This window comes from Poecilia latipinna, unplaced genomic scaffold (genome assembly GCF_001443285.1).
Source record: "Poecilia latipinna isolate Pla-1442-1.1 unplaced genomic scaffold, P_latipinna-1.0 Scaffold6, whole genome shotgun sequence".
NCBI classification, from domain to species: Eukaryota; Metazoa; Chordata; class Actinopteri; order Cyprinodontiformes; family Poeciliidae; genus Poecilia; species Poecilia latipinna.
This window is the reverse complement of record NW_015112622.1, coordinates 46,981-69,252: the sequence shown is the minus strand read 5'-3', so window position 1 is coordinate 69,252 and position 22,272 is coordinate 46,981. Positions and strand designations below refer to the sequence as shown.

Below are 22,272 nucleotides of genomic sequence, written 5' to 3'. Positions count from 1 at the left end.
TTGAAAATATGATAAAATGCAGTTAATGTGTGCAGCTTAGCGCCTTCACACTTGTTTAGTTCGTGGGCACGACTTGCTGTCTCATGGGAACGACTTATTTATTTTGTGAGAACTAAGCTGACTTCTGGGTTATACAGTTAGCTAAAAAAGAAATAAAGTTTCTTATCGTCACTTTTACACATTCGCGCCACAAAATATTGTGACATAACGCAAAGTCCATATCACCAAGCCCCCAACAGGTAGCACTCTCACATACTCTTTATTGTGCTAAGAAAGGCGGGGTTATAATAATCAGCACACAACAGCACTACAGTGACTTCGCTGAAGATGTCCCTCATCGGCACAAAACTGAAGCCGCCTGCCACACTAAAAGGGCCACGTTTGAAGATAAGAAGGGACCAAAAAATGGAAGTTGACAATGTGTCCCAGTGGAGATTTTGGCATTTTGATCTACATCTCTGTGCCTGTGTGTGTGTGTGTGTGTGTGTGTGTGTGTGTAAGGGTCTTTTGGTGTCCATGAAACATTGTTAGCCCAGCTCTGCACTAGCTCAGAGTCTTGAAGTCAGAATTTCAGTCAGTCTGGCGGAAGCAGCATGTGGTATCCTCACGGGAATTTGTGTCCCAGCGACACATAAAAAAAAACCTGGAAAAACACCCCACATCATGCCACCTCCAATACATGAATAAATAAATGGGTTAAAAAAAAAAAGAAAAAGAAAAAGAAAGCAGAATTCAAATGCGTTAATATGACGGAGCGTTCTTCCACTGGCTTTTAACATTAAGATTTTATGATAAGTGGAGCTGTTAGGATAAAACTTCAACAAATCCCCACAGAAGACGTGTGGCTGCGAAGACAGTCAATCAGATCAGCCACAACACGTCGAGTTCCTGAAAATAGATCCTCTTAAACTCATCCTTCAATCATGTATAAACTTTTCTCCAGATTTAATAGTGAATTCTTTCAAACTGCCAAGCATTCAAATCATCTTTTATTGACAGGAACATCCACCAACAACTAGAATAAGAGCCTGATAGCGTCCAAGGAGAAGAAGAGGAAACTCAAACTATTACAGAAAGTTGGTACCTGTAGTGTTGAGCAGATGTGTTCTAAATTAAAATTTTCACATAATTAAAAAAAAAAACATATATTTAAATGGTCTTCTTAGCCTGGTGTATCAATTCTAGAATTGAGAAACAGAAATGATTAAACTAGAACCACAATTATTGACCTGCTTCTACTCAAAAAAATCATCATAGAATCTGCGGCTTGTCTTATATTAATGCAATCTTGCAATATCTTTTGCTGTGTTTCTGTGAACTATTTCACTAAAACTGACATTGTTTAAGTGTATTATTGAGCAGATAAAACCCCTGCATGCAGACGGGGAGTTTTATCGTTTAACTCTGAAAGCCAGGCTTGGTCTGCTCTGGGTTTTTTTCGTGTGTGTAATTAAAAGAACTGCCGATATAAATGATAAATTGATGAATGAACGGCATTAACAGCAGGATTTTAACCCGACAGTTCACATCTGAACTGCCTTGAATCAAAGTGCAAAAAGAGCAGAGAGGACTTTGCTCTCAGAAAGCAGGATTCTCTCACCATTTGAAGCTTTGTCGTTTTTATCCAATTTATTTTCCTGTTGTCTTTACAACCCATTGGTTTTTATCCCAGAGGTCTTTTTCATTAGAGTGGATTTCAAATAGCCACTGGCTTCAAAACTCCAGCAGGATTCTCATCTTGTCAGGACGGTTTGTGATTCACAACCGATTGTGGAGAAAAGTGTGTGTGTGATTATTTTTTGCTGTTTTTGTTGGAACAGGTGCTAAAATGAGAACCGCTAGCCAAGGCCAAACACATTGTCTTTTATCAAAACACAACAAGAGCTCAGCATTCTGAACGCAGAGGTTCCTCCAGCACATTTCTCTCACTTCATTAGGTTTTCTGCTGCAGCACTGCATCAGGTTTAAAACGGCTTGTTTTCTGTAACATTTAAAAATATTACAAGTATTTGCTAATTTGGGCGCGCCCATTCTGGATTCTTTGGCGCAATTCTGGAGAATGAAGACGATTTTTGAATTATTTTCTTCTCCGCAGATTTTTCTCACTACGTTTGAGTAAATTTAAGAGAATGTAGTGTTTCTGTCCTTGCGCCTTCCTGCACAGCCCCTGATACAACACATTTAAGATAATTAACAATATCGAACACAGGGGAAGACAAATTTTCCTCCGAAATAAACCAAACAAAAATAATACAATAGCCACAATTAATCATAAGTACCTAAAAAAAGGAGAATTCAGGTAAGCAGAACAGCAGTGTAGTATTCCAACTGAGTTCAGATGGAAGCAGTGGGAAAGCTGAGTTTCTTCAACAATAAATCCCAAAGGGCTTCGGAGGCAACTGAGAGACTTTTCATTCCTAATCCTCTCACTAAGCTAACTAGTGGATTTACCAAGGGGAAGAAAGCTTTGCTTGCATTTAAAATAAGCCTTTTTCATATCACTCTCCCCCCTGTTTATATGCTGTAGGAAGCAGCACAACTTACCCAATCATAACCAAACAAATAGATTCATCAGTAGCAGAATACACTTTGCATAATATACCATATACAATGCGAGTTCTATAGCAGCCAAGGAGCTAACGCTCATTGATGATTAGAAGTCTCTAAAAACTGCATGGGAAAAAAACCCTACAGTTTAAAGTTTAGCGGTGATAAAAGGTTGAAAATAAATGACAAGGACACAACAAATAAATAATGCTTATACTTCAGCTCTGAGCTCTGAGTATATCGTACCTTTATTTGTGGGGTTGAGTGTTTGCAGAACTAACCATGGATGCTAACGGTGGAGCGGTGGGATGAGTGTGACCCGACCGTATAGACTCAGATCACACTTAAAAACATCAGATGCATTTAACCGGATTTAGTACCGGATTTAGTCCGAGTGGCCTGGGTCGCATTCGAAAACAATCCGACCTGAAACGATCAGATGCAGCTGGCAGTAAGACTTCAGGTTGCAGAGTGAGCGTAGCCCTCATTGCAACTCGAGCTGGTCTGAAACTCCAGTCATCATCTCTGCCATGGCAAAACCAGAGAGCTGTCAGTGGAGGTAAAGCGTAGATCTGCAACAGGCTGGGATGGACAGAGCAGTGGAGAAGCATTCTGAATCTCTCCATCCCACAACCCAGCATGGATGTCCGAATTTGACAGCTTTCAGTTGAACTGTGCTTCTCTGATTGCTCTTTGTCAAATGTGAAGTTTGATAGAGCAGAGAACAAACGTTGTGCTCAGTGCTGTTTGGGGTTGGCCCCCACCTGTTCCAACATGACGGAGCCCCAATACTCAAAGCAAACTCCAAAGAAGGGTGGGAGCTTCTTAAAGAGACAGAGGATCATTTTAAGGCATCAAATTCAAATTTCTTTGAAGTTACTTTTGATATACAATTCATTTTCATACCAACTGAAGGTAACATAGTTAATTATGTTATCAAATGTCTCTGTGCCTAGAAAATACTTAATACCCCGTTCCATTAAAAGCAGAAAGGTCAACTATATGAGAGTGGTTGCCATCGTTACCAACATTTACATAATCTAAAATAAAACAAATGGAACTGCTACGTACGTATTTCCAGCTTTCACTGCTTTGCTGCGCTGCCTGAATAGAGAAACTTAAAATCGCAGTACGTTATGGAGTCACTGATGTAATTCTTAATGGCGTTTTGTTTTAGAATGAGTCACAGGAAAAAAAGAAGTCGTTTTCTTTATTGAAAGCCAAACGGAGCGCGTTGCTCTCTTTGTGTAAGTCGTCAAAGCAGCCGAGGTGAAGAGCTCCAGGTCAGCGCTGCTTGTTAACCTGTGTGAACGGGAAATGAGCCGGAGGTGGACTTCACTGCTGGGCCTCATCCTGGCAGAACTCCTGGCTCATGAACGTCCATCTTCACAGGAGAATGACGCCGGTGGTCTGAGTCATTTGCTTTAATGGCCAGGCAGGTTTCAGAGGGAGGTCAGGCAAATGTAATAACTTGTAGTGTGAAGGTCCTGACTCTCCTGTCAAAGTCAAGCCGCTCAGCTGGATGATGAGCTAAAGACAACAGCTGACACTGCAGGGCTTTTATCTTTCATACAAGATTTAGTGAGAAAACAATAAAGTCAATATAACAAAACAACCGTTACTGTATAAATTCAGAAAACAGATGTGTTTGATGAGTAAAATTGATTTTTTTTTAAAGAAAATATATTTTGACATCCAGTGCAAGAAACGTCAGCATGTTAAACTGAGCTGGCGATGAAGGAAATGAAAAAAGTGAGAGTAGTGAGATAAAAACAAAGACAACTGAAGACAATCGGGTTAAAAATATTAAAGGTAGAAAACTACTATAAGTCTCAACTTTTTTCAATGCACTGTTTAATACGAGGCTGCATGATGAAGAGGACAGCACAGGATGAAGGGCGAATTTGCTTTGAGATGATAATGATACTGAGAACAACAATGACAGAGAGACTGAGGAAGTGTGTGTGTGTGTGTGTGTGTGTGTGTGCGTGTTTGGCTGTTCAGTTCTGACAAGAGCCGTGTTTCCACTACAAACATGCACAAACTTTGTTTATGATCCGGTAATGTAAAAAACAAAATAAATAAAATAAACAGTTCACAGCTTCAGTGGTTTTAGTGTGCAGGAGGAATATGAACATAGCAATCAATGACTTCTCCTGATAGGCTACTGTATTTATTTTTATTTTTTTCAAAGCAGCCATGTTGCTGCCATTTATTGGAAAAAGTATTTATGGTACTTATTCACCAAAAGTTATATTACAAAGCCGACACCTGAGACTCGGAGTCAAGTACGACCGATATTTGTACAAGTTTTTTTTATCTCGTCAAAGTTAGTGGTTGTGGCAAAAATTATAGAAACAATAGAAAAACACCAGATAGAATTAGTAGTATTAATCCAATTTGAGGCTGTCTTGGTTTGTGTTTTTGTCCTTTGCAAACGTCTAATGTAATATTCCTAGACAAATTTGAATTTTCATCACACAAGTAAGGTTGATTCAGAGGTTCTGGACAGGACAGTCGAACCTCCGATTCAGGAAGTGTGGTTTACCAAAACATTTTCCTCCACAAGGTGTCTGGGTTGATGAGTAGCTCTTCTTTTCCACTTAAATAAAACACAACCATGAAATTCAGACCAGTCAGGCATGGAGAAGGCGGTTCGTCACCTTGGTGACGACACAAGGTCGAACGACATGATTCTTTATCATTCAACTGCGACAATGAGAACTGATTCCATCAGTTTTAACCCTTAAGTTTGTCGGCTGGCCTGGGAACGCCTTGTTACGGCTTTAAAATGAAGTTCTGCAAATCGGCTTTACGTAATAATTTAACAAAGAGAAAAGGCAACACTTTATTTGAAGGGGTGTGCATAAGACTGACATGACACTGTCATAAACATGACATAACACCTGTCATGAACATGAAGAAGTCTTTATGAATGTTTATGACAGTTGTCATGAAGTGTCATTCGGTAAATAATGACACTCTTAATGCAAAGTTGCTCTAAAAGTTGCATTAAAAGTCCATTAAAAGTGCCAACTTTGGATTAAATTATCAGAATTTACAAAATCATGCAAAGTCGGCATTTTTAATGGACTTTTAATGTAACTTTTAGAGCAACTTTGCATTAAGAGTGTCATTATTTACCGAATGACAGTTCATGACAATTGTCATAAACATTCATAAAGAATTCTTTATGTTCATGACAGGTGTTATGTCATGTTTATGACAGTATTATGTCAGTCTTATGCACACCCCTTCAAATAAAGTGTTACCAGAGAGAATACAGAAACAAAAGATAACCTTTCCTTTTCCAGCCTCTTTCTGCAGCTATTCATTACTGTCTTCTGATGGTGTAATTCAAGCCCACTGGGTACCAAGAAATGGAATAACTGATTCCAGAAAAGAGAACAAACAAAAAACAGTTCAAAGTGGTACTTTATATCGTCCAAGTATAGCCGGCCTGCTTTGCACACACAGTTGGTGTCCACGCCAGTCAGTGAACACCAACATTTTTCTGAAAGCCAGCAGACGATGTGGCCTGTTTTATATAAAGGGTGGAAATTGCAGCAGCACATAAAGCTTTATCCTCTCAGATGAAATGCAGCATTCCTTTGGATACAATAAAAACATGGTTTCATGGGGGCCTGGCATTCTGATCTGGTAAACCTATTATCAGTGGGATATCTTTGGCATTTTCACAGAACACCGACTTTCTGCCCCCCCGCTGAACACTGACAAAAACTCTGGGCACTAGAAAGCCCAGACCGTTTTATGGATATTAAAGCAAAGAAACATTTTACCATTGGTGTTTCACGTGGCAGTTTACCTTTACCACCCCAAGGAAAACCAGCGGTCGTGTAATTATTTTGTGATACTAAGTAATCTTTAGCATGTCGTCAACATCCTAAAATAAGTATTTTTTCCAAAAGTGATTTTGGCAAAATAGATAAATTAAAATACCTCTTATTTTGCCAAAAGATGAAGAAAAATAATCACTTTTGGCAAAAAAAATGACAGGAGGATTTGCACAAAACCTGCCAGTAGAAACTGCATACAGAGCAGTCCAGGTAGTCTGGACCACCACAAATAGAAAATCAGCTAAATTAGCTAAAATCCACAAGTACTTAAGACTCACTTTTGAAAAAAAAAGAATTTTAATTGCTTAAACACAAAATATGTCTTCATATGCATTAATGCAAACAGTGGAAGCCATTTTAGCAGGAACACAGAAGCTATACAGCCTTCCTCTGTGCTGTTGGGGAAACAGCCAAACAGGAAAAAGAAATGGCCCTCCTGGTTGGGTACTCCACACATACCAGCCAGTAGCATCTCAGATAGGTGTGTAATACATGTGTAATACTGCATATTTTGGCACTAATGTGGTACCAAGTAAATAGAAGGCCAGTATCGCAGCTGCCGATGGCCAGCAATAGTTTTTATTTAGGTTCGACATACCAAACGTCTGACCTTTGGGTGTTTTTGTAGATTTCTTTGAGTTATTTTGTTGAAACCTAGGTCAGAATTTGGTCAAAGTTTATAGGTAACCATAAAAAACTTAACATGTTACCACAACAAACGGAACATATACATTTTGGGGTATTTTTCACATAAATATAATTTGAGAGCAAATCAAAAATATTTTGGATCGAGCTTCCCATCTCTAGGTTCTAGTGTCACATTCACTCCATATTTCAGTTTTGATTGTGTGCTACAGAAACATCAAGAGATTTTCCATAAGGACCTCAGAGTTGTAATCTACGTAAAAAAAAAAAGAACTATAGACTTTAGTGAACATTTGGATTGTGAAAAAAATCACGAGGAGGAGAAAATATTAAACCAATGAGGAGCAAATGTTGAAACAACAGAACTGGAAAACAAAGCTGGATCAGCAGAAACACGACTTATTTGGAAGATAAAGATACACATTCAAGTAAAACTATGAAAGAAGCACATTTAAGAGATGTGCTTCTAAGTACTGATGGGATCTACGGTACAAACTGAAAGGCCAGCTTGGCTAGCACAACCTACATAAAAGCATTTTGTTGTGTGGGCGTGAATAAAGACCTCATGAAAGCACCTGAAAAAGGTTCCTGAAGTGGAAACCACTCAGCATAACTGTTTGCTCTGCACTATTCTAAACTTTCTTTGTTAGTTCTGTGATGACAGAATACTATGCCTTCAACAACTGGATTAAATAAAGTGTAATTTCTTATGAGTTTAGTAGTTTATTTTCAAAATTGTAGTTTGTAATGTGCACGATAAGTAGATTTATTGCAGCAATTGTTAATGATTTACAAATTTAAGACATTTTAAAACCTTTTATAATGCCACCTGGAGTGCTTTTTAAGACCGGGAAAAAAAAAAAAAAAGAAAAAAAAACTAAATATGGAGGATGTATGGGGGAACCTGCTGCAGCCTGGTTTTGCGTCCATGATAGAGACTAAAAAGCTAGCTGGCTAGCAACGGTATGTTAGCAGCTAGTTCCTGGTAGCCTCAAGTCACAGAACGCAATGAAGATGAATGCATAGGACTCAAACAAAAAAAAAAAAAAACTAAGATCTGCAATTAACATATTTAAGGCCATTTTAAGACGTTTTAAGTCTTTAATTTTAAAAACAAAATGTTAAGATTTAAGACTTTTACAAATGCATGGACACTTTTATAATGACTACAACAAAATATTCATACTCTGACCATCACAGACTCTAATCATTGCCCAAAATAACTCAAAATTACCTTGTACCATTGATGAACTTGCTGTAACTGTAAACAAATCAGAATTCTTCAAAGATCCTGACTGCCTTCATCTCTTCAAACGCATTACTCATCATACTCTAAAACTTAGCTACTTCTACAGCTCACACCATCCTGAGATTTTTCTGTTCAGCTTCCCATCATCACACAACGCGTCAGTCGTCACTCTCTTTTAAAAGGTACGGCGTGTTCTGTGCATCACTCTCTTCGATGTACAAAAACATCCAACCCTCTTAAGCTGTACTTACTCCTTATTATGCCTGATAGAAAAATACAAAACAAAACAAAAAAACGTAAGGACCTTAAGAGTGCAGAGGTATTGATCAGAAACATGTTTTAAGCAGCCCAGTCAATTTCATTACACACTAACATTAGATGAAAGAAGAGTGATGTTTTTAGGGTAGTAAATTACAGTGTGGGTGTTCACGCAGTTAAAGAAAGGCTTTCTTCCTCTTCCAGTCAGCTAGAACAGGTCTTAGAGGCAGAATTCACACACACTTGCCAAATAGTAGGTTTAAAAAGGAGAAGATGTGAAAGTAATGACATGATTGGTTGTTCAAAAACAGTCTCTGTTCACGACATCTAAAGCTGCTGTCTATTTGGAGAAGCTTTTGAGCTATCAGCAAAGACTAGACAGCAGCTTTCAATGCAGCTGCCACATTCTAATTTACTGTTTACCCTTCTTTTTTTTAGACTTCATCCAGGCTGAGTGAAAAAAATACAAACAGGCTGTTTATTTGAAGTCAAACCAGGGGCGGAACTAAATGGGGGGCAAAGCCCCTCAGCCCCTCAGCAGTAGAAACTTGAGCCGATGCTTCTTCTGCCTTGTCTTTAAAAACATACCTAACAGCTAATCACCTGTTTGACCAGAATGCTATAATTGCCTTCAAATTAAACATTAAATAAGGGTTATTATGTATTTCCAGGCACATAGTGCAATTTTCTAGCACAAACAAGTAACTGTTACCTGCAATTGTTATAAAACAAAAAAAAAATAAAATGTTCATCTGACGCCTTGAAATTAGTCTCTTGTCTCTTTAAGAAGCCACGACTCGGACAATCCACCTTCAGCAGGACATCACAACAATGTTTCTCCGTCATGGTGAGGACTGGGGCCGATAAAGTGAAGTTTTATTGGATTTTGAAGATGTAACTTTTGGAAAGTTGGGATTTTTTATTTTTATTTTTTTTTTTACTAGTGCACTTGGCTGTCAGCACGCCCAAGACAGCCATCTTGATTGACAAACAGGTTTTACAGCTTATGCTTATTAGGACTTTGAATTCAGTAAAATCTATGACTGGGTATTAGATTAGGGTAAGATTCTTATTTTTTTACTCTAATGTTTTTATAAAAGAGAAAAAAGTGATAATATTACCAGAATAATGTTGTAATTTTAGGAGGAAAAAAGTAGTAATTTTAAGACAACTCCAACTTGAAAAATATCAAAAATTGAAATAAAAGGCATTTATTGAATTGTACAAAAGGAAAAAGAAAAGAAAAGGAAAAATGAATCTTTTGAAATAGGATTTAGTATGGAAAGAATCTGACTGGTTTTAAGCCATATCTCCATAATTATGAGATTCAATGATTTCTCAAAAGTGCTAGAAAGACTCAAAGCAGCATTAGGGTGGAACATTATAACAAGATGTAAGGCTTAAAAAAAGTCAATTTTGCATAAAGCCACCTCTTTAATTCGGTTTATATGATTGTAAATAAGCTGTCACAGGCACACTGACAAGACCTTCTGTCTGAAACCCACCAGCTCGCTCCAAGTTTAGACAGTTTCTCGCCAGGTGACGTTAAAAACAAACAAAAGTTAAAGTCCAATTAAGTTTGCAATGAATGAAATGTCTGCTGAAGGTGACAGATGGTGGCAGTTTACCGAGCCCGTTAATCGCTTCCCGACAATGACGCACTCGTGTGTGATTTTTAAGAGCCTATTTCCCTTGTTAGTCTTACCTACAATAAACAAAAGAACAGTTTATGAATAGCTTAAGAATGAAAAATTGCTTAGGGCTCGCCGTTTCAGTTGGAGTTTAATCAACGAGATGCTGTGATGAGATCCACATCACAGCAGAACCAAGCTAAAGAGAAAAGAGACTTCTTCATAACATAACTCAAGTAAACATAACCGGCACTGTGCTGTCAAACTACTTCAAAAAAATATTTTTTTTTCATAAAGTTACTCAAGCAAATGAGTAAATGTGAATGCCACAACAACATAGAAAGAGTGCAAAAGTATTTCTATGAAAAACACATCTGTATTCAGAAAGAAGGCAAATTTTAATAATAATAATAATAATAATAATAATAAGGGCGACACATCACCCTTCAGAGCATATTCGATGTTCAGAGAAGCAAGAAGTTACTAGAATATAGACATGAAGCAACAATAGATTGTTTGCGAACATGAAGCTTTTCCAGCTAAGCTTTCATGGGTCGACATGGTAGACCTCAACATCCAAGTCGACTACGACGCTGTCATTTTCCCTGTTGAAGATGACAGCCCCATTGAGCCGGAAGATGAATCAGAGATCCAGGGGGAATCAAGTCCTTCCGGCGACTTTGAGAGTCCAAGATCATTGGAAGTCAAGCAGGAAACAACACCCTCTGCTGGCTTCAAGATCACCCCCTCAGTGGAAGACGTGGCAGAGACTAGCCAACACGTCAAAGATTTGACAAAGCAGGTAGACGATCTTAAAACAGAACTGCAGAGAAAGAATTCTGAATTCCACGAGGAAAGAGACAGAAGGATTGTGTGTCAGGCTGAAGTCAAATCCCAGCAGGAGGAGATTCAAAGACTGCAAAAAATGTTGGAAAAAGAACGTCACCTGCAAGTCAAACGTGAACAGGTTTCTTGCTCTTCCAAAGTTACAACTGACAAGAACGTTCTTCAACAGCTGGAGTACTTCAAGTGGGAGGCTGCAAAATACGCCTCCCGCAATAAAGGTCTGATTGAAGTAATGGTTGAAGAATAACCGAGTGAGACTCAAATATGAGGAGCAGCTCAAAAGTCACTCTGAGCAAGCTTCCAAATTTAAGGCTCAGGAGGAAACGGTGAAAGCTCTGCAGGGTCAGGTTGCGGACCTGAAGGTGGAGTTGAAACTTGCTCTAGAAAACAACCATCCTAGAGTCTCCACCCGACCACAAGTCCCCCTGCAAAGAGAAGGCTCCCTACAAACAGAGGAGACCAAGGATAGACAGACCTCCAATCAACCAGGGAGGTCTAAAGAAAGATGGACCTCAAATCAACCAGGGAGGTCTGAAGAAAGACAGACCTCAAATCAACCAGAGAGGTCTGAGGAAAGATGGGCCTCCAATCAACCAGGGAGGTCCGAGGAAAGACAGACCACCAATCAACCAGGGAGGTCCGAAGAAAGACGGACCTCCAATCAACCAGGGAGGTTTGAAGAAAGACAGACCTTGAATCAACCAGAGAGGTCTGAGGAAAGATGGGCCTCCAATCAACCAGGGAGGTCTGAGGAAAGATGGACCTTGAATCAACGAGGGGTCTTCATGAATAGCCTGGCTCAGCCTTTGCGCCGACCCATACTCAGGTTGCAAACAGAGGAGTCCACGCAAAGCCAAACCTCCACACAAACATGGAGGTCTGAGGAAAGACAGACATCCATGCGACCAACCTCCACTGGTTGCATGGAGGGTCTTCATGTTGCCGTTGGCACGAAGGCCAAGCTAAGCCCGGCTCGGCCTTTACACCGACCCACACCCAGGTGGCACTAACCTAGGTCATTATTCAAGCCCAGGTTTTGCTAACACTTTGCATTATGAAAATTTGAGGCTTTGCACAAATTTGGCAAAGCCTCAAACTGTTTAACACATATTCATCCATCATCTAACATAACATACCTATGTAAGTTAGATGATGGATGAATATGTGTTAAACAGTTGACAATAGAATACGAAACAGAGAATTTGTGAAAATTAATTTGGCTCTGCTACTGTCCAGAAACAACCAATCAGAACCAAAAGGCAAACTTTTGGTTCTGATTGGTTTCTAATGTGTTGAATGTGTCTCAGTATATTCAACACATTAGACTGCTAGTGTACTGCAGCTAAGGAATTGGCAGAAAAACAACCTAACATTATATCATCATTATTTATAGAATGATTTAGAAAACAAAATTCTATGCAGGCTTGACGAAACTATTTCGACCCATATTAGAACTTTGCATTGATTTCCCTTCATTTTAGTAGCTGCGATTTTGCCTAAGCCTAACCAATACTAGTCTATTCCTAACATTAACTAAACCTTAATTCACATTTTACCTCTAAACATTACCCCTGACCCAAAGAAATGAATCCATCATATTAGGACAAGTCTTTGGTCCTAATATGGTGGACCTAATATGACCCTGGACATATAATGGTGCGTTCACACCAAACACATTTTGACCGTCAGGCGCATCTGGTTTACATTCAAACTATGTGGAGGCGCATTGAGGGCCGTTGCGGCGCTCTTCGAGCATCTAGCGCGGCACCATTTGAACCGTTTGGAGCGTTTGACATGTCCAGCGCATCAAATACTTCACATAGACTTTGAATATAAAGCACACTCGTCTGACGCAACATTTTCACAAAAAGACACAATATAGCTAAACAGATTCGACTCATGTAACGAAAAAACAATCTAAACATGTCAATACTACTTTCCAATAACTTCCAGAACCGTTTTATTTCAAAGCTGATAACTGACGGTGTATTAAGCAATCTGTACATATAAACAGATTGCAATTCAGCTCCTGTACAGTAGGTTTATACCTCAGTTAACTAGAACCGCTGTTGCTCTTTTTCCTCCCAGCGCCCGCTAGTTCAGTTGCTATGACAATGGTAAATAAAACACAAAGTATTCTTTCCACAATGCATTGTGAGACCTGTCACTGCGCCTGTTTGTGCCTCTCTCTGGGCCCTTTTGCTATGGTAATTAATTATCTGCACTTGGGCTGGCTCTCTGTCAGACAGTATGCTGGAGACAGAGTTTCTATACTTGTGAGACACCCAGCGTCGATCTCAAGGACCCTGACAAAAAAACCATAAGCCCTAGCACAATTTTGAAAACATTTTAAGGGAGCAGGCATGTGTATCTATGTCATGACCGACTTTAAGACCAGTAGGGCAATATTTGTGCCTGTGAGGGGGAGTTAAAAGAGTTTTGGAGTCAGAAATCTACTGTGCTGTGTGTGTGTTTCAGAGAGAAAGATTACCGATTCTGTGAGATACTCAGCCTCGATTTTTCTTGTTTTTATCAATTTATGTCGTCATTTTAACTCAGAATCCCACTAAAAGTAATAGCTCCCTTCTCGGGATCAAGCTGAACGTTTTGATAACACTTTTGTGGGGGTGCACTGCGCGCAGTGGTACGGGCCGCATTAACGGCGACGGAAGAAAAATAAAACTATAATAACAAAGAGACATTCTATAGGTGCATGCCATGCACCTATTGTGACTTGCGAAGCAAGTCAGTCACTGCTCTCCCTATGCATTGATATTGCAGGCCCCAATGATAAAACAAAAACCTCACAAGACGAGGTGAATTTCATGAGATCATAGATTTTATGAGCAAACCTGATGTCTGACGTCCTAGAAACACAAAATACAGCAGAAAAAGTATTCCAACGTCTGACATGTTCCGCTGAAATAGGGAGAGAGGGCATTTGTACTTCAAAATTGCCTCAGAGGAGAGTTTTTTAAATATTTTTGTAGATATTTTATAAGCACCACTTATCTACAGGGAATTTTGCTGATACTTCAACGAGGAGAACCAGCACTGCTAACTTGTTGAGGTCTCTTGCCATTTTCTAGACCCCCTCTTGCTGTGTTTCCACTGCAAATGTGCGCAAAACGTTGCCAAGTTACTGGGAATGTCGAAAAAAACTATTTTGTGATTACCGTGTTTCCATTAAGTAAGAAACAATCACAATCACGTCCATATGAGGCAAGATGAACATGTGATCTGTTATTTCTGGTTTATGTAGTTTATCAAGGTGAAAGTTTGATAAATCAAAACTAAAAATTATATTTATGAGGAAATAAATATCACTTTTCTGTTGCGAATCGGAAACCTGGAGTCATTCGATATCAGATCGGGTTTTTTGGGTCGGCGATATGGATGTTGAATTTTATCGTGGTATTTTGTGGTGCTATTGTGATAATAAAGATTATGATGAAAAAAAACGTATTACTTAATTTTCAGGTAACTATATCTGCATCGCTCAGCATTCATAGCACCACAGACACAAATACTGTTCTTGAAAAATATTCAACAGTCGGCTTCTTTAGGATGCTGCTTACTTATAAGAGTAATTTTATCAATAAACTGCACACAGTAACTGAATTTAACCAGATTTTTCATATTTTCCCGTGGAACAAACAATGGAGAAAATAGCAAAAAAATAACATTTACCATCAATATAACTGAAATTTATCAAGACGACAATAAATCATTTTATCACGATAAGTGATACGATAAATGGCCACCCTAACCTCATTAATCCACTGGTCCATGTGAAATTCCAATCGGCTGCTTTCACATCCCTACCTCACTTTTTGAAGGCGGATGTGTTGCCTTTCCAGTTCACCTGAGTTAAAACAACAGAGATAGGAGGCTGAATGCACTCAGGAATTCCAATCCTGATCAATGAAACGCCGCCTTGATCAGGACCAACATCCAGTGCTGGATAAAAAGATTGGAACGATTCAACTTCGTCCATCTAAATTAGCATCAGTGTGTGACTAGATGTGTGGTTTTTTTTATTTATTTTTTTTATCCCCCCTATGTGATTGCCGGGGTGAGGTGGAGGAGGGGACGAGAGGTACAGTGAAGACCGGGTCACAGGAAAAGGGGGCCTGACAGATTATCGATGATAGCAGCACATTATTATCGACTCCAAGAACTCACTGGGGGGAATGAGTCTTATCTTTGCAGAGCTAGGAACAGAGAGAAGGGAGACAGAGAGAGAGAGAGGGAGAAGATAATGAGAAAGGCAGAGTGAGAGAGAGAGAGAGTTGAAGTTTATACCGAGGGAGAGGGGCTGAGGGAGAGGGGCTGAGGGAGATACGAGATGTAAGAAGTCTTGGCAGACGGCTTATCATATACGAGGAAGAGGAAGGAGGATGAGAGCGGAGATTTAAAAGGTGAGGCGTCGACTTGAAAGACACAGATTTTAATTTGAAAAGTCTGGCAGGAATACCCAGTCAAAGCCTTATTTTACACTTTCAGTAGTGTGACTCGTGTGGTTTTTTTAAAACTCCATGTCGATGCTTTTTTTCTTCTTCTTCTTTAAAGGGAGTTGAACAATTGTGCAATGCGCCAAGAAAGTTGATATTTCTCAACAGTAAGTATACAGGGATGAAAAACTTTACAGAACTCTGGCGCAATATACCACTTATGAACTTTATGTCATGTATCAGGCAATAAAAACAAGCAGTGTGAATAAATGGGCATGTTCTTACTGCATGCATTACCCATAAATCTATCTCACACACACATAAAAACACTGCAGAAAGACGGCCTGGTGCTGACAATTCTAGATAAGCTGCACAGACAAACTGCAAAAACACAAAATCCTTCCAAGTATTTTTTGTCTGGTTTCTAGTGAAAGTTCACTTGAAATGACACAAAACTAACTTACAAATAACTTTCCAGCAAGAAACAGGAGTTTGTTTAAAGACGACAATTGCTTAATATCGATGAAAAAATATCCACTGGCAGATTATTTCACTTATGGCGATGCATTTTTTCTCATGTTACAAGTGAAATATTCTGCCACTGGAACTAGTACCATTTCATCAAGATTAAGAAAGTATTGAACTAAAACAAATTGTGTCTTAATTCAAGTTTACTAAGACATTTGCAGTAGAAATTAGACCAAAAATGCCAGGTAAGATGTTGTTTTTGCAGTGCAGATCAGATGAATACACCACAGAGTGAAAGGCATATTTGCCTCTGACTCTGAGGTCAAAGGCAAATTGACCACAGAGTTAATTTTGCCTTTTTGTTTTGTTAAAAAAAACAACAAAGAAACAAAAACACAAAAAAAACTTTTTTTGTTTACCAAATTGGAAATGTGGTAAACTTTTTGTTTTTACTTAAACTTGGATAGACTCAATGTGAGTTTATCCATGTTAATATTTTTTTTATATGACGTATAATAAATTAACTCAGATTTTTTTTTTTTAAGTCTTATCACCTGTCTTCTATTTTCAGCGTGATGCTGGCTTGTCTCTAAAACCAACATGGAAAAAGAATTCTGAACGTTAATTTTTTCATTATATAGTATCTTTTGAAAATAAATATGATTTTTAGTTGATTAAATGTGTGGAGCGCTTATTCTGTGGCAGACTTTTCTGAATATTTAGGATTATCTTCTGGCTTTTGGGAGTTTTTCCACTCACATGCTCTTAATGCTAGTATTACCCAGATAGTATGGGTACCAGCAGTACTCATAGTCCTGGGTACTGCTAGTACCCTATTGCCCTATTACGCAGGGTAAAGCTATGGGAGTTATCATCTCCCATAACTTTATTATGGAAGATGATACACCCTTCCTTCCCTGTAGAGCTTACAGTGACGACTACATTTAACAAAACACAGCTGAATACCATGTCCTGAAACATCGAGGTTACCGCAGAGATAAGCTTTGTGCAGATTACACATTTCCAATTTGGTAAATATAATGTGTTATATTATCTTGTTGCACATTGCTACTCCACAGAAGTTGGAATGAGAAAGTGTTTCTTAGAGTTTGGTCTTATGTAATGGTGCTTCACACTCTAAATGTACTTCGGCTGTCTGAGTCCTTGGGGAGAAATGAAAACACGAGATAAAATAAGGCAGTTTGAACATCAGTCTCGATGGACGCCGTGTTGAACTTGGAAAGGAAAATAAACTCATAAATAAAGCGGCAAAGCAGCTGGGACCAAAGGAAGATTAGCAAACCAAAATAAATACAATAAAAAGGAAGAAAAAAAATCAAGCATTGAAGGACAATAAAATACATGATGTACAATGAAGTTTTGGGGGTGGAGAGGTAAATCTCTTACTCTGTGTCTCTGTTACTTTTGCGCCGCTTTTCTGGCCTCCAGACGCCGTCGATCCTTTAGTACATTGCCTCTGTCAATCCGACATTACAAGCTTCCACACACTCCCACAGTCCCCCTTAAAACTGTCATGCCAATAAAGGCCCATTCACTTGTAATGAATTGAAAGAGAAGTAAAAGACTAAAGGGGCTGATTTAGTGACAATTGTTGATGATCCTCGATTGAGTTAGGATTGAGCTAGCCGGCTTTCCCGCTGCTACGGCACAGCTGCCGTTGTGATTTTATTAGAAGGGCGCTGCCAATTCCCCGTTCGCTCTCATCTGTCTTTGAAACTGGAGCGGTGCGCTGCAGCTTTTGGATGCACAGAATTTATTGAGGTAGAGAATCTTTGGAGTTTTATCTGGTCTCACTTTTAGGGCCTGGTCGATACGTAGCTGCATATCTGGGGAAACGGAGGCATTTTTCTGCGTTTTGGCCGTTTATCCAGTCAAAAACGCAATTTCATACCACTAAAAATGAGTATTCATGGAAAATCAAACCAAAGAGAAGGTTTTAGAAAACTCAGAATGAAAAAAAATAAATAAATAAATTTAGGGTCCTGTGTAACAAATAATGCTGCATTTCCATTCACACAAATGGTAGGTTTAATTTCTAACAGGAAGCCGTGGTTGTCTGGAAACAATCTGATTGGCTGACAAAGGCTTTAGCTTTGCACTACACTGCCCCCTGTGGGTTTGGCATGCTTAAAACAACGCTCAGGATGGATTTGTTGGATTTATGTGGATGAAAACTTTTCTGTCCCAGACCCCCATGTAAACAGCGAGGCAGAGATATTTGATCCACCTCATCTGAGCACAAAAACTTTAGATCAAAAGACAAAAGGTTTTTTTGAAACTGCTGCATTTATTTTCATAATTCCAATTTGCACAATGGTAAGGCGAATGGAAATGCAGCCAGTTTGACACTCATTCAAAATACTACGTTTGGCTTTGTGTTCCTTAGATTGAAACAAAAATAACACTGATCAAGATTAATACATTTTCTGTTTGAATTTAACATAAATATATTGGTTCTGAGCTGAACCTCTTCCTCATAGGGGTCCGGTAAAGGGGTCACCATGGTTAAATCTGTAGGGAGGGATTGTGGGGGAATTGCTGATACTCTAATCTCCAGGTAAGCCCCTTGTAACGCTTGCATCCTCGCTCTTCAGTCTCAACCCTGTGCTTACAAAACTATTAACGTTGAGCAAGGGACTCTTGCAAAACACTAACCACCTGCCTCTCCCCAGAGCCGATTACAGCTGCGAGGTCAAGAGAAGCTAATGTGACTTTGTCTGGAGCTGCCCGCAGTGGCTCCGGTGTGCTCAGCAGCATGGCCCTGGATTACATGGACGGAGGGGATTCTTAAATGGGGAAAAAGTGCAGAGAGCGGGAATTAAACGCCAAGCAGGGACGAAATATTTGTCTTCGTTTGCGAAAGCTTACAACAAAGTGGCACTGCGATTGCTGCTTATTTCGTTCCTTGTGTTGTATCAACAGAGGAGTATTGATTTTCTTTTTTTTTTTTTTCTGTACAGCTTGGATGGGTTTTATAGAGCACGCCTGTCATTATTTTCTAGCTTGGAGGTGTATTCTGTGATTTACAGCAGCAAATTTCTGTGCAACAATTGATGGTTCTTCTAAATCTAAAAAACAAACACAAAGTAAAAACAAACAAAAAAAAAAGTATTCCAACATTGGATATTATAAGAATGTGCACTGCTACACCAGACTCGGTTTATAACCAACGATACTCAACAGTCAGCTCTGTCCTGAATTCATTCTGCTGCTGACAATCAGAAGGTGAAACACATTTTGAAACACTGTTATTATGAAACACTATTTTCAAAACCAGATAAAACTGGACAAATTTAAATTCCAAAAATAAATTCACTAAATGGAATCAAGCCAATTACAAAAAACCCCAAAAAACTTTTGATAGAAATGTTTTGCGATAGAATGATGTGTTTTTTCAGCCGTATCAAATCAGATGGGTTTTGCAAAACTGCAACAGAAGCACCATTTTCATGTCAGACGAGCCACATGAAAAACAGCCAGACCTTACTACTGGTGAAAACACCAAAGAAGACGACAGGAAGTAGTAGAAGGCTGATGGTTTGTTTGTTTTTTTTTTTGTTTATTTGTCAGACAAAAAATGTCTGTCGGCTCCACCAGAGATGTCACAGCATCACACGGTTCATAAAAAGTTGTGTGCCATTCCAACGTGTTGAATCCACAACTGTTCACCAAAACGCATCTGAACAAGTTGCCTTATTTACATGAAGATTATTGTCATGTAATTTTAATTTCACTTCTTAATGTTAACACTGCAATTGCGAAATGATGTTCGTGGAACATAGAGATTTGCGCAGCTTTGTAATGGAAACACAGCTATGGAAAATATGGTTTCAAAATCACAAATGTCACTTCATAGTACTGCTACATTTTAAAGTCCTTTAAATGTAAAAAAAAAAAAAAAAGACCAATTTTTTAGTGGATAAGGAATATAATTTTCCATGTAGCCTGAGTGCTGTTACATTCCTGCCAACTCAAATAATGCAATGCTGTGTTTTCACAAGCGCATGATGCAAAATTCACATGACATGGAAAAAGAAAAAAAAGAAAAAAGAAGTCAAAGTCTGGGTTTTCTGCAAGGTGATGACAGGAAATAGAGAGTATGAATCTTCACAACGTGTGGATAAGAGTGCATGTTGACCTACATTATCTTGCAGTGTGTTAGAGGGAATGTCTGCTTTGGTTCAACTATGTCTCAGCACACACTGTCATAATCCACATGAGATTTCCCCCATCTGAAAGCGGATGCGGCTATTTTAGAGTAGTATGTCACAGCAGGAGTTGTTCTTCTGTAGAGATCTAGCGGACTGGCAATGAGGCCCGTTGTCTTGCGTGGAGATTATGGTGGCTGCTGCACATCAGAAACAGACGCAGGCTTGTCTGCAGAGAGCTGAAAATCTGTTGTGAGGCACCTCCAGCCAAGAAGTTAAGTAGTGGCCACATACAGTTCAAGTGTACCAACTGTCGTGTCTGCACTAACAAGCAGAGGGAACTCTTAAGTACAAGTGGGGAAAATTATTTTTCATTGCACTGTTTGCAACAGGAAGTGAAAAGGGAACTTTGTGTTAGGGTACTTAATTTTTCTTTTAAAAAATGTGGGGGAGTTTTAGTGCTTGAGGAAACAGACGAATCGTTTTTCCTGTGCAACAAAAAGCACCTAATAATAATCTATAGCATGTGTACAGATGCAATTGCATCAAACTCTGCTATTATAACACAATCCACGTTCATAAAAATAATAGATTTCAAAAACGTAAAAGCATTGCGCAGTGTTTCTGTTGGTTCATTTTGTTAAAAAAAAAGAAAAAAAGAAAAGAAAGAACTTAAAAGTAGGAGTATGACCACTATAAAAATAGCATGGTCGTTGCCTTCCTATGCATTTCCCCTTGATTCTCATCTCCCTCTAGTTCTCGATCTGGATTTCTCCCATTGAGCTGGATTCCCCTAATACAATATTTTTTCTGGTAAGCTTCATAGTGTCAAACTGGCAAATAACACAAGTCATGAGCAAATGTTAACAATTTGTTAAAATTTAAAACTTCGACAAAGAACACGCCTCCAGCAAGCAATCATTTCTCAATAAGTCCATGTTGTTTACGAAGTGAAGCGTAAGACAAGGGTCTGGTTTTTAACTGGTTACTTTGGAAACAAACAAATAAACAAAAATAAAAAAAAATCATATTAAATATTCTCTCAACAGGGTTTCACAGCCATTTCATCACAGACAGCTAGAAGAAAACTCATACTAATGGTGAAACCTTTAAGCTAAAGCAGCACACCCCAACCTATCCCAGCTGTAGTTGCAAACTGCCCGTCAGCTGGCTGAAGTGAATCATTTCTTGACTTTCAATCCACAGAAAGAAAGAAAAAGTCATAAAATTAACACAGCAGCAACAACGAGCTATGAGAAGTAGCATGTATGTCAGCATGACAACAGCTTCAAGCCCAATGCTACATAAGTGAACATAGAAAATGACTCGCGTCCGTGCCTTTAGTGAGGTTTTCCACAGCAGTATTTAATTGAAGAGGAAAAACTCTAAGCTAGCCAAGTAAGAAAAAAAAAATCTACTGACTGTTATATCTGATATTTAACTTTATACTCTTCAAAATTGACACCGAATTTAAATATCTTGATCTTCAAACTATCAGTCTGAAAGTAATTTCAGTTAAGTGCTAGATGTAGACATGAGATGGTTACTGATGTCAAGATATACCAAGGGTTTTTTAAAAAACCTTTAAATACCACTGAATCTATCCATCATGCTGTTACTATTGTTGCAAATCCCTTTAATAGCAAAATGGAGAAAGTGCTGAATTGACCAGTTTTCTCTGCCTGTATAGACAAGGGCGCTGTGAGTAATGGTTGAGAGGCAAATTCAATCTTTGGGTCATGAAAAACATGCAGTGTTACAGTGAGGAGATTAAAAAATCCATTCCTTTTCAACTATCACAATTTTAACCTGCAATTAGCTTATTAACTATGCTACATGAGCAAAAGGTCCAATAACATCCACATTAAACACGTAAAAAATGTTACTGTATATGAATTTTATTATACTTAAATCAATAATTGACAAAAACATTGCAATCCGTCTATCCCCTTGTCATTTTGTATGTTAATAAAGAGAAGCACAGGTTGGCCCATTTTATTGGTCGATGCTGTTCTAGTCATTAAATCTTTGAAAGTTTTGGCTACATGGTGTGTTTGAAGACAGAACAAGCAAAAAGTTGTGTTACAGTCACCGATAAAAACAACGGGGAAATAAAAATGTTGAGCGTAAAAATACTCAGTGAAAGGA

At 38.7% G+C, this 22,272-nt stretch overlaps 1 protein-coding gene and 1 long non-coding RNA gene across 8 annotated transcripts in view; one reads left to right on the top strand and one right to left on the bottom strand.

The window, feature by feature from the left end:
- The window catches only part of nrxn2b (neurexin 2b), an 825,611-nt gene that overhangs the window by 779,676 nt on the left and 23,663 nt on the right, over positions 1-22,272 (bottom strand). The gene's annotated exons all lie outside the window — the stretch shown is intronic.
- On the top strand, positions 11,287-12,231 carry LOC106936378 (uncharacterized). Its single transcript, XR_001422126.1, has 2 exons — positions 11,287-11,706; positions 11,911-12,231. It is a non-coding gene; the product is annotated as an uncharacterized LOC106936378 (long non-coding RNA).